This window comes from Episyrphus balteatus, chromosome 4 (genome assembly GCF_945859705.1).
Source record: "Episyrphus balteatus chromosome 4, idEpiBalt1.1, whole genome shotgun sequence".
Lineage (NCBI taxonomy): Eukaryota > Metazoa > Arthropoda > Insecta > Diptera > Syrphidae > Episyrphus > Episyrphus balteatus.
In genome coordinates this window covers 52,213,717-52,226,750 of record NC_079137.1, presented here as the reverse complement: position 1 = coordinate 52,226,750, position 13,034 = coordinate 52,213,717, and positions in this window count along the sequence as shown.

Genomic DNA, 13,034 nt, shown 5'->3' with positions numbered 1-13,034 from the left:
GTAGCTGTTACTGCGTCATCCTTTGGGGAGTTTGTGTGTCGTTTTTCGTTTATGAGGGTTTTTTTTTTCTGTCTTTCATAGGGTAGACTAGGAAATATGTGAATGATTTGACTGTAAATTAGAATTTAAATTGTATGTGATTCACTAAAGGATTGAAGGAAATTGTGATAAGTTATCGATAGTAATGATTTGGTGTCATATTTAAAAAAAAAATTCAAAAATAAACGAATTTAGAATTTTTCAATTTATTATTATTTTCGGTAGAAACTATTGTTACTTTGATGAGGTGAACAGATCTTTAATTTTATCCAAATTACTTTCCGCAAATAATTCAGAATCAGCCCATATTACGAAAATTGTGTGTAGATTATTACTTGTAGATTATATGTATGAGCTGTCTCTAAAATATTATTTTTTTTACTTGCGATATAGAGGTACTATAGGGCAAGTTTAGGATTCGTAAAAAAAATCGAACTCGAGATAACAATTTTACATGACATTACGATGATGGAGAATGCCAAAAAAGTGGGTCCGGCAATTCTGTCTGTCTGTCCGTCTGTCTGTCTGTCTGTCTGTCTGTATGTAAATCGAGCTACAGCCTAAACTATTCGAGTGATTTTGTTCAAACTTGGTAGTTAACAGTTTTGGGTGATTCCCTAGAGGACAAATTCGAATTTTTTTTTTTAGGACCAAAACTAACGGTACCTGTCATATAACGGAAATAGAAAAGTTAATTTTTTTCAAAAACGGCTCTAACGATTTTGATTAAAATTTTTGAGTGTAGTATTACACATAAGAGCCAACTTTCGAAATAAAAAAAATATTTTTTTTACCTTTATTAACGGTACCTGTCATAGAACGGTTTTTTTGATTTATGAATATCTCGTTCAAGACCACCCCGATTTCAAAAAAAATTTTTATACAAAAGCGTTTAGGCAAAGGTGATATTAAAATTTTAGAAAAATTTCAAAAAACTCATTTTTGGATTTTTAAAAAATATTTCAAAATTTTTTTTGAAAAATCAATTTTTTGAAAACGGGTTTATGAAAAATTTTGAAATTTCGTTTTTATGCGTAAATAAATTATTTCTCAAAAATGGCATACCAACTTTTTTTTTGAAAAATGTTAGAAAATTTTTATATATAAAAAATTATTTTTTTAAAAAACGGCTCTAACGATTTTCGAAAATTTTTTTCTAAAAATTCCTTTTTATACTAGAAGAAAACATGCATACTTGGTTTTTTGTGAAAGGTCATTTAAAACGGTATTTAATTAATTATAAAAACAGATTTTATTTTTTTTAATTTCTTGAAAATATCAAATTTTTAATTTTCTTAATTTTCTTGAATAAAAAGCTTTAACATTAGAGAAACTTTAAGCATAAGAGCAAGTACGTGCGACCCCAGTCGTGCATTTTATTTTCAATGTTGCCCAGGTGCGACATAACCCATCTGTGGTCATGGTCCAAAAACACTGAAAAATGGCACAATTTCACTCCAAAAAACTAACATCAAACATATATGAAAATATACTTTTCGAAAAAGATAAAGTTGGCACCTTAGTAATAATTTTTAAATTTCCAAAAAATGTTTTGTTATTTGACTTTTTGGGAAAAAATACAAAATGCAGTTTTATTGCAATTGCTTTAAATATTACGTATGAAAAAATTAATCAAAATCGTTAGAGCCATTTTCGAGAAAATTGCAATAACTCGAAAATTTTGTATGGGAGGTATATAATGATAATTATCATTATTATCATTATAATCTAAGCGAGATATTAAAAAAAATTCTGGAAATTACAAAAAAAACATCTGTACCAAATTTCAATAAAATCTCTCCACCTGTTTAGGCTACAGCTTCATGTACAGCTTTTTGTGACGATAAATAGACGCGCCGACCGACGAAGCACAGACCGACGCACGGACGTCATGACGAAAACCACTTTTTCATACTTCCCCATCATCGTAATGTTAGTTTTGATTAAAAATTCAATTTTTTTTTCGACACGAAACCAATACTTGCCCTATAGAGCAAGTATTATTTATTGCAACTAAAAATATTTTGCATTAAAAAAAAAAAAACAAAATATAATAAATATTTTTTTTTTTGAATTAGTAGGAAGTTGGGGTATTGTGGTATAGATGTTTGTTTTTTTGACCTGACCAGAAATTTAGTGAACGGTTTGCTCCCAAATTTGTTTGATGTCCAAATAAACATATCAGCTTTTTAATTATCACTTTTTGTCCAATTCTAACAATTACTAAGCAAGAAATTTAAAAAAAACATTGACTCGACCCCAAAATTGTCATTTTTGAAAACTAGTGTGTAATGTGGTACACCCTGTCGTCTAATGTGGTATACTATACCACTTAACCCATATAATGTTTTTTACAGTATTTTGTATGAAAAAAATTAAATATTTAAATTAATTTTGATTTAAAATATGATATTATGTATTGAAATAAAAAAAAATAAATAAAGGACGAAAGAACGTTCTTGACCTTAAGTGATGGAATAAGAATTTTTACCTGTGGAAAAATTACTTCCATGAATAAAAAATCAAATAATGCACTATTTCACGCCAATTCTGCTAATGTCTACCCGAGAAAAAATGTTGGTTCAATAACGCTTTACACTTTACAGATGCTATTTCTGCTTCTGTAAAGTATTATAGAAGCAAAATTGCTATAAGGGTAATGTAGTATACTATACCACAATAGCCCATGACAGGTATACCACATTAGCCAAAACATAATAGTTGAACAAAAAATTTAATAAAATATAAAATTATTTAATTATGAAAAAACTAACAATTATATAACTTAAATAAATTAATACTTTGTTTTAAAAAAAATCAAATCCCGCCGAAAAACACAAAACTTGCCCAGACACAAGCACTTTCCTTTCGTTTGAAAAAAACTCGTCTGCATCTAATTTTGAATTTTCAATATTTCGTCCAGTTGATTCGACATATTTGACATTTAAACACGCCTGCTTCTCTTTACGCAGTCGCTTCACCTACTGGTTCAAAAATTTAAGTAAAATCATGCTTAGTTTTTGAGAAACCTGAATATACCACATTACCCAAGTGTACCACATTTACCTAAATGATTACTCTAATAAATTACACTCTTGGAGACTATATGAGTTATTTAAATAAATAATAAATAAAGAACATTTTCTTATACTCATATAAATATTGTATACATATTTAAAAAAACGTTTTCGAGAATTCTTCTCATCTTTAGGTTTAAAGCAAATTAAAAAATATTATTTTAAATTTAAATTTACACAAAAATCAATTTATACAAATTTTTTAAATTAAAAAAAATTAAAGTAATTTTTTAAAAAGTGATTTTTTTAAAAACATCAAACAACAATGTATGAATAATTTTGGTTTAATTTGGTTTTAATACAAAATAAGATCAACCAAAGGTTGTTAAATGCATAAGAAGAAATGTATATTCATCGTACAAATAATATGAATAAAAACAAATTATTTGAACTATTTTCATTACACATATTTTTGAAACCATTAACAACTAAAGACATATTTGAGACAAAATTCTAAAACGCATTTATTCATTGATCTTATTTTAAATTTAAGAAATTTATATAAATTGATTTTTGTGAAAATTTAAATTTAAAATAACATTTTTTAATTTGCTTTAAACCTGAAGATGAGAAGAATTCTCGAAAACGTTTGTTAAATATTATAAGAAAATATTCTTTAAATTCTATTTACTGATTTTTTTTTTTTTAATATTCGCCGCATTTTTTACAATTTTCACTATAATAGGATCACTACTATAGTTGAAATAGTAAATGTATGGTCAGTCAGCAAGAATTGTCAGAAATTCGATGGGATATGTATTAAAAAAAAATCATGTGTGCGATTCACCGTGGTAGAAGTGAAACCTTAAAAAAATCATTTTTCTGAAAAAAAAAAAAAAATCGGAAAAATCTAACTTTTTTTATTCCATCACCTTCAAATCCATTTTTTTTTTATAGACAACTTATTATAAATTTTATTTTATCTGTTTCAGATCAACATATTTATATCGACCATGTCTATTAAACATCTACAAAAAGAACTAGAATGTTTTGCACCCAATCAGTTTTCATCAAAAAAGCAAAAAAAAAAAAAAAATCAATCTTTTTTCTCTTCTATCTCCATTACATCCATTTGTTTAAATGACAACCTAAAATAAATTTTATATCATCTGAAAGCTTATTATTTCACCTTTTATATAAAGCATCAATCATATTTCTAACATGCCTACAAAAAATGTAAGAATTTTGTAAAGCCAACCATGCCGAAATTTCAAACTGAGATTACTGTAGTTCCTACAATGGTGGGTGGTCATCGGCAACAGATCTCCACAGTTGTTTTGAGGTAATTTTCAAGTTTTCTATGTGCTCTAGATCAAAAGATATAACGTGTTTAGAAAAAGAATATCTTTTCACCGTTTTCTCAGGATTTTTAATATGAAATTAATTGAAATTTTGTACATTTATATAGTTTATTTTATTACTTATCTACAGTATAAATTTCATTCATCTATCTTTAAAAAAAAAAAGTTATAATCAATTGATTTTTCCAGTCGCTTTTTCGTTTCATCTTCTTTCAAATCACTACGATACTAAAGAAGTTTTCACTTCAAAAATATTTAATGCATATATTTGCATTGAATTTATTGTTTTATTTATTTTCTATAAAATTTTTGTATTATAATGCAATGGTACTCCGAAACCGATATCTTTTTTACTTAAGTCTCGAAACAAGAAAATAACAAATTTAATTTTTTTCAGATTTTTGAGAAAAAATCAAGGTTAACCAATTGCCAAAAAAATTCCATTTTTTTTAAATTTTCTCTTCTTCCATTGATTGAGACATCAAAAGAAAGGTCTCTTAAAGCTCTATTCATAACTAAAAACTTAAAGTTTTATGGAGGTCTGGTTCCTGAGATATTTCCAACGAAACATTTTTTTCTTTTCCTTTTAGATAACATTTTTTTATTAATGCAAAATACTTTTTATTTGCAATACAAATTTTTTGTTAATGCAATTTTTTTTTAGTTGCTACGCAAATTTGTTTAATGCAATTTTTTTATTTTATTTTTTTTATTTGATACATATTATGTAAAGTCATGAGCTTAAAATTGTGATTTTTTAACAACATTCCAAAAAAAAACAAGATCGGTGCAAATTTGTTATAATATTTCTAAATTCTGACATTCCTTAAGTTGATCTTTCGGCATTTCGTTTGGACGATTACTATTGGGAAATATGTAGGTACTGTAAAAGAGGTTTTAAAAATATTTTTCAAAAGTAGTGCCATTTTGGATCGGAACCATTGAAAACCATGAATATATTTGGACAAACCAAATTATAAAAACGAAAAAAAAAAAAAAATAAACTAAAACCAATGTTATTTTACCCTATATCTCCGCCATATCATATCGTTCGTTTCTTTCATGGAGACTATGAATTGTCAACATCAATGCTATCCGTACATTTTGGTATAAACTTTGTAGATCTATCTTGAAATAGTGCATCCAATTCAATGAGAAAATATACGGTATTTATGTATATTTGTATACGCTTTTGTTGTTTACTTATTTTGGTGAATAAAATAACCAAACTTTGTACCCTACCAACAGAATATAAAGCTATATAAAAACGCAATGCATCTCAAGTGCATGCTTATAACTACAACAACATTCTCATCGCTTTTTTGGTTATAACATAGTATATACAAAGGACATATTGCACCCCAGCTGTCTGTCTCTGTAATGGAACATAAAATGACGGCGAAAATGAATAATTTTAAGATTTAATGGATTGTGAAAAGTTTTTGCTTCTCGTCTGGTGTCTCTCGGTATAGGGTTTGGGTCATGAGCATCGTCTTCTCACTCTCTTATACGATGAAGGTTACAAATATTTTGGTATTAAGTGAAAATCGTATTTGTATTATTCGTTGGGAATTTTAAACTTGCAACATATTTATTCAATTGCATCAATTTGAAAAAAAAAAAAAAATGAAGAAAATGGAAAGGATGTTATGAATAGTGAAAATATCCATATCAGGATTAAAAAAAAAATAAACAAACTAAATCGTTCTTGAGAGGGTGAAAATTTTTCTTAAAGTCAAACATGAAGTAGAAAATTTTAGTAAACAAAAATTTCTTCGTATTGAGGCAATTTTTTTTGATAGTGTCGAAACAAAATTATTAAAACTATGATAATTTAACTGAATGAAATAGTCTTGAAGGTAAAGCGGTCCACTAACAAAAGCAATGGGATATTCATACTCATAGTCACTTAAAATGTTCTTTTACCAGTAAATGCTCAACAATGATTAACTGATTAAATTTTTTCGTTAGCAGCTTGTTTTTTATATTTCTGTTTGCAGATTAACTTACAGGGTCACTATGGCGTATGAGTATCTTTTTTCGTTTATTTTAATTTCACATCAATTCAAACTATTGTCGAACAATTAACCAAATGATTCAACCTTTCTATGAATTTTCAAATAGATGAATTGTGCATGCAAAATTTTAAATATGGAGGGCAGAATTAAAAGGCCGCACATTGTGTCGAGCCCATACAAAAGTTTATCATAAATACTTGCAGCTAAGTTTTTGGAGTTTTAATATCTTTTTTGGTTTTTTTATGGCAGGAATAGAAAAAAAGTTACAAATTAACAACCTATTACTTTTTTTTTAGTATAATTTTTGAAATTAACATTTATTGAAAAGCCACTTGTGAGCAAAATTAATTTTTTTTGTTATATAAACAAAAATATACTTTTCGTAAGGTTTTTGGTGTGCTGAACTCGAATCCGAAGTCAGAAAAATTCTGTCATATCACGTTTTTGAAATACTCCCGTTAGTAAATCTGAAATGTCGTTTTTTACCAGTTTTTGAGGTTATGTTCTTGAACGTGGTGATTTATTTTAAATAAATTTGTGACAGTTTCTAAAAGAACTAAATGTTTTCTTTTAAAGCCCGTTTAAATCTTTTCAATATCTTTTTTCTACTTTGAGAAATCTTAAGTTGAAGTAGTCAGCTTGTTTTGTTTATCTTCTCTATACAAAAAAAATCGTATGTTTATTTGCGTTTCATAGCAAATCTCGAATAGTTTTTTGTCAATCGCTTTCAAATTTTGAAATAACGTTTTATTTGCACTTTCGTAAATTCTTATATCGGCGAGGTTGGTAAATACGCTATAATACACAGTAAAGCGTGGCCGGGTCAAGTAATTATATTAAAAAAAATTAATTATGCAGAAAAATATATAATTTTTTTCTTGTTGAAAACAATATTTAAAATATTTTCAATTACATAGACAGCTTTTTGATACTTGTGTATGGTTAAAAAATATTAAAAACATCGATTTTTTCATTTTGTGATCCCCTTTAATCTGTTTCTCAGAAAATGAATTATTTTGAGTACTTGACTCGTAGCACATAAATGTAAATATCTCTGGTAATCGCAAACAGAAGCAGACCAAACTTTGCCAATATTAAGTATTGGCCTAAGGCAAAATAATATAAAAAAATTATCAATATGATTTTCAATGTTTTTTTTTTAAATTAAGTTTAAAAATTAAATTTTTTTTTTTTTTGCAATTTATCAAAGAAATTTTAATAACTCATATATAATATTATAAATTTAAATTTTTTTTGTTATACGTTTTACAACAACACTCAAATAAACAAAATAACATTAACAAAATTTTTCAAACATTCACCAAACGTGAAATATACACTCTCAAAGATTCGCATAAATTCCTCAAAATATTTTAGATTTTCGAGGTACTCACGTTTCGGAGCTTATTTTGAATACATAACCTGGGTTGTTTTTTTTAACAGATCTTTCATGTTCTTAAGATATTCTTTATAATGCAACTAAGATCTTGTACAACAACAATCCAGCGAAAATGTTTCGGAACAAATTTTTCCCACAATGATTATTACGAAGTTTTTAGGAGCAGAAAATGGAAAAGTTTTTTTTTTCGATTATGATAAACGAATCTGGAGTAAAATGTTGAACGGACAAATAATCTTAATTTCGTGAATATGCAGATTTAAAAGAAAACCATTTAATTTAAGTGGAAAATCATTTTATTTTTGTGTGAAAACATTTTAATTAAAAAAAAAAAAAAAAATGGCAGTCATTGAGGATCGATCCTACAAATAATTCGGAACTTAAGCTGAAGTTTGACGATAATTTTTAAATTTTTATTTTTTGTCGGTTTTTATGATTAAAATTTATTTTTAAATAAAATGAAATTCATATTAAATTTAACAGAAATTAAGTGGATTCCACTTATTTTGTGCGGAAATCATATTTTTTTAAGAGGGTGGGATTTAAGATGGTCATGATATTTATTGTAAAGTGCCCTTTTTTTCTCAGTGTACAAATTTTGAACAACATTTTGACACCAAGTTTTTTTTTTAAAGTTTTGAAAAATCCCAAGGGACTGTTATCTGGCATTTATTTTCCGTGTTTGTGTGATGAAGTTGAAGGCCATATTATGTTATGTTATTAATCTTCAAAATTCTTCTTTTTCGTAATATCTTTGTTACAAAATTGGTTACCAAAAGATTGTTAACTTGAGTTTCATTTCCATCACCTATATGTAAGTGATGTGGTGACGGCAGCATTGTTTGATACAGGAAGAAAAAAAAAAAAAACACCTAAAAACAAGCGGATTTCAGATAAACCGGTGGATTGGCCGCCATGATTCCATATTAATAAAAAAACTAGATCCCTCTTTTAAATTGTCTGTCTTCTGTTCTTCTAAAAAAAACAAACACGCGCCTATTAAGGTAAAAGAACAACCTAATAATTTGTTTAACTAACAACTTACTCGTTTACAAAATTTACATTAAAATTAGCGACACGACGACAAAATGTCTTTAAAAGGTGATACATGTTGTTTATCTAGTTTCTCATTTTTTAACTTGTCTACCCACATAAAGTTGTCATAAACTTCAAAGTAATTTCGTTAAGAGGCCATTTGATAAAATAAAATTATTATCTATATATTCCCCAAACCCCCTTAAGCCCATCAGCGCAAAACAGCAAAAAAAAAAAAAAAATGGATAAAAACTGTGAGAATATTATACCAAATACACATAATCAAATGTTGTCTACTAAACTAGACTAGAGAAAGAGCGTGAAACGAGGCAACGACGACAAGTGTATGCTTTACTTTTATTGACTTATAAATTATAGTTATTGCCACTTTTGCACGTTGAGTTGTTTTATGCATGAGAATGTCCTGTATATTCCGAGACAACATTTATTTATTGGAAGAACAAACAGCAGTTGTGTATAATAAAAAACACAAAAACACCAAATAAACTTTACCTACGAATATAAGGTTGAGGCTGATTCTGCTATACTGGCTTTGGCGGCAAAGGCTTTACAGTTCGGCATCGGCATCATCAGAAGGGCTAAAATCTCCACAACTTCACATCCTTGTTTTGTATATAAATAAACATTCTCTGGTTCTGGTTCGGGTATTGAAAGAAAAAGAGAGAGATAGAATGGTGGCAGGCAGGATATATGTAGAAGAGGTTTGATATGAAAATATACTTTTTGCCATTTAGTGTGTTTTGTGTTGTTTAGTTTTTGTGTTGTTGTTGGATGAGTTTTTCGTACGCAAAATTGTTATCACCCTTAACTCTTAATACCCAAGTGTTTGTGCTTACATTTGCTTTTTCAACGGTGAACAACACAGCTCAGATTAAGTTACGCTATACTCCTGCTGATGCTGGTTCTGCTATATTCTTTCTATACCACGCACAACATATCAGATCAGCAAGGACCTCGCCACACACTCACATACACAAAACACTCAAAAAAACACGAAACACAAAAGTTGTTGTTTTTCAAATACCAAACCAATATCTTCGCTTTGGCACCCTCATTCCAATATTTTTACGATTTCCCCCCCTCCCCCCTCTCAAATATACCGATGGATGGGTAAAGTCGATAAAAATAATAATACTACAGCACAAAAAACAAACCGGGTGGAAGAACATTCATTTAACTGTTCATATCACTGGAATATCCTTTTTTTTGTTGCCTTCGTTTTTTTTTATGTTATTTTGGGTAGGTACCTACTTCAAATATTTCATAAAGTTTAGTTTTAGTCCTTTTTTCTTCTGCTGTTTCTCTAAATTGAAGTATATCTATGATTGTGTTGGAGGTAGGGTGGGGGAGGGTGTGTGGGAGCAATAAGGTCCAAAGCACTACACCCAGTTAGAAAATGTGAGGGGTGAAAAGTTTTTTGCAATAGGACCGAAGACCGACATGTATATCAAAAGAAAGTAGTTTTTGCTTCGTTTCTGTTTTTTTTTTTTTTTCCTCTCAGAAATCTCAAATCAACTCTTACCTACCCCTCTGTTTTTCGTCCTTCGACCCCATCAAACAAGAAGGTGCCTTTAGTAGTATTTTTTGTTTTTATTTTTGTCGTCATTGTCGCCATCGTTCCCTTTGACGTGAATCAAAAATGAAACGGCGTCAAGATATCGTAAAATTTAAGAGGATATTTTTTTTTAAGTTTTACTCGTCATATGGTCGTTTAGTGCTTATATGTGTGATGCGGGTCTCGATTTCTATAGAAAAAAAAAATATCACATGAAAATCTCTCCTTCTCTATATATGGTTAGTGTGTTATAGATGTTGTGGAGCAGTTTTTATTTATTGGTTACACCATTTTGATCCAGTTTTTTTTTTTTTTTTTTTGTTTTAGTTGTTCTAGTTTTTTTTAGTTGACGAGACTGTTTGGGGATTATGGGGTTAGAATATTTAGAAAGAGGGGAGGAAACATTTTAAAATGAAATAAAAATGTGTGGCTTAGAAAATATGAATTGTTTTGTGTGTCAGAGACCAAAATCAAAAAAAGAAAGGGTTAAATTTGAATATAGTTTTTTCGATTAAATCGACTGAAAGAAATACAATCAAAAGAGAGAAAGTTTAAATATAATAGAAAATTTGCCACTTAAATGGTTTTTATGCTTTAGTTTTTACTTGATTTTAAGTCATTATTTTGAGGGTTTTTATGGTTTTTGATAGTTGAAATATTATTTGGGGGAGTTTAACCCGTCTACTCTCAGTTTTAGAAAAGTTTAACTGGAAACCCAATTAACAATTTAGCTTTCATAAGGGTCAATGCAAGCTATTTTTTGGCTTGCATTAGAAGAAGCACAGGTCTTCTGCATATCAATTTGGCGCATTTTACCGAAATTGCATAGGACTTTACTCCACAGGTAATCCACAAGTTAATAGCTTGGGACAAACATCTAAAAATGTCCTTACGTACGTCTTCCTGCAGAGGGTTTATCTAATGCACAAACCGGATTACTTGCGTAGGATGTTATAATAAGGCCTTATAGAAGTTGTTATAAGATGTTGAATTTATGCATACAAAAAAAGAATTTATTGAATTTTATTTCATTATTTTTATTTTATTTTGACCTTTTTATTTTGAATTATTCTATTCCTATCTTCTATCTTTCTATTTTGCATTTTTTACTTTTTTTTATTTATTTTAATTTTTTCCTATTTTGTTTTTTCTCCTTTTTTTGGAAATTCCACTGCTTTTTCTGTTGTTCTGAAATGATGAGAATATTATTTTAATTGAAAAAGAACACATTTTTTTTATTTTCACATGGCCCGACCAAAAATCGATCCCACGTACCTCTGCTTACCAAGCCAGCACCTTACCAATAGACCATGCTCGAATATTAAAGATGAATGGAAAAAAGGGAGCTAATTAAAACCTCACATTAAAATGCAATGTTCTTTTCTAATGCGTTACAAACATTGCATATCTGCAGGATAAAAACTTTGCATACTCACGAGAAGAAAAATTGCATACTTACAAGAACAGGTCTTATAAAGGTCTTCTTTAACTTATATTAACAGCTTCTTCTAAACACTTCTAGATAGCCTTAAGGAGATCTCCTTTTTTTTCAAAATGGTTGACTTGCGTAAGTAAGCCTTAAACTAAACGTCGAATCGAACAAAATGGACCTTTTGCAAGTAAAATTGTTACTTGGGAAAAGATTATTATCAATTGATTGAATGATTTATTTGAAGCATTGCTCATATTAGGGGATTCGTATTCATTCTTTGAATTCCGGATTACCTAAAGAAAAATTTTAGAAAATGCTCAAATTTCAATTTAATGTTTTTGTCAACAAGGCTGTAAGATTTGACAGCATTTCTGCGGAAATATAACAAGCTGCATCAATGACATCGAACAAATTACTGCAGCAAGATTAAAAAAATTGAGACAAAGCAATTACGATTCGGTTTTTACGTCTTTGGTGGCTATCCAAAGTCTTCAAAATTCAGGTTCATAAATAAATTGGTCATTGTAATTTCAAAAATATCGGTGAATGGTTTCTTCATGAAAGTGCTACTTACCGAATAAGTTACTTACCGAAGTTGTAGGTAATATAAATATCTTTTCTTGTAAATGCACTGTTTTTCAGCTAGGTTGACGTCCCGAAAACCAGGGCTTTTCAAATTCAAATTCAGATTTGAAAAATTCAGCCGTCCTGTATTTCGTTCCACAATATGCCTGTTTTTTTTTACTAAATGTCCTAAACTCAAAATAGAAACAGCTTTAAGATTCAAAACAGCTCCATTAACCATAATAAATTTTGTTAAACTGAAATGAATAGAGTTCCGAAAAAAGTACTTTATTTGATTTGTTTTATTAGTAAAAAATTTAAAGTGGATTTTAACAAGTAAAAATTTTGTTTAAAATGTATTTATAAAAAAATTTAACGTTTATGAGTCAAAACATAAAAATAAGTTTCGAAAAATATATTAGGTAAATATATTTTGTTCAAAAAATATTTTTTTGAAGAAAAAATAAAAAAATTTAAAAGTAAATTTTTGTTTTGATTTTTATCATAAATACAGTCGACTTCCTCTAAGTCGAACTCCCTCTAAGTCAAATTTCCCACTGAGTCGAACTTTTTCACCATTTTTAATGAACAAT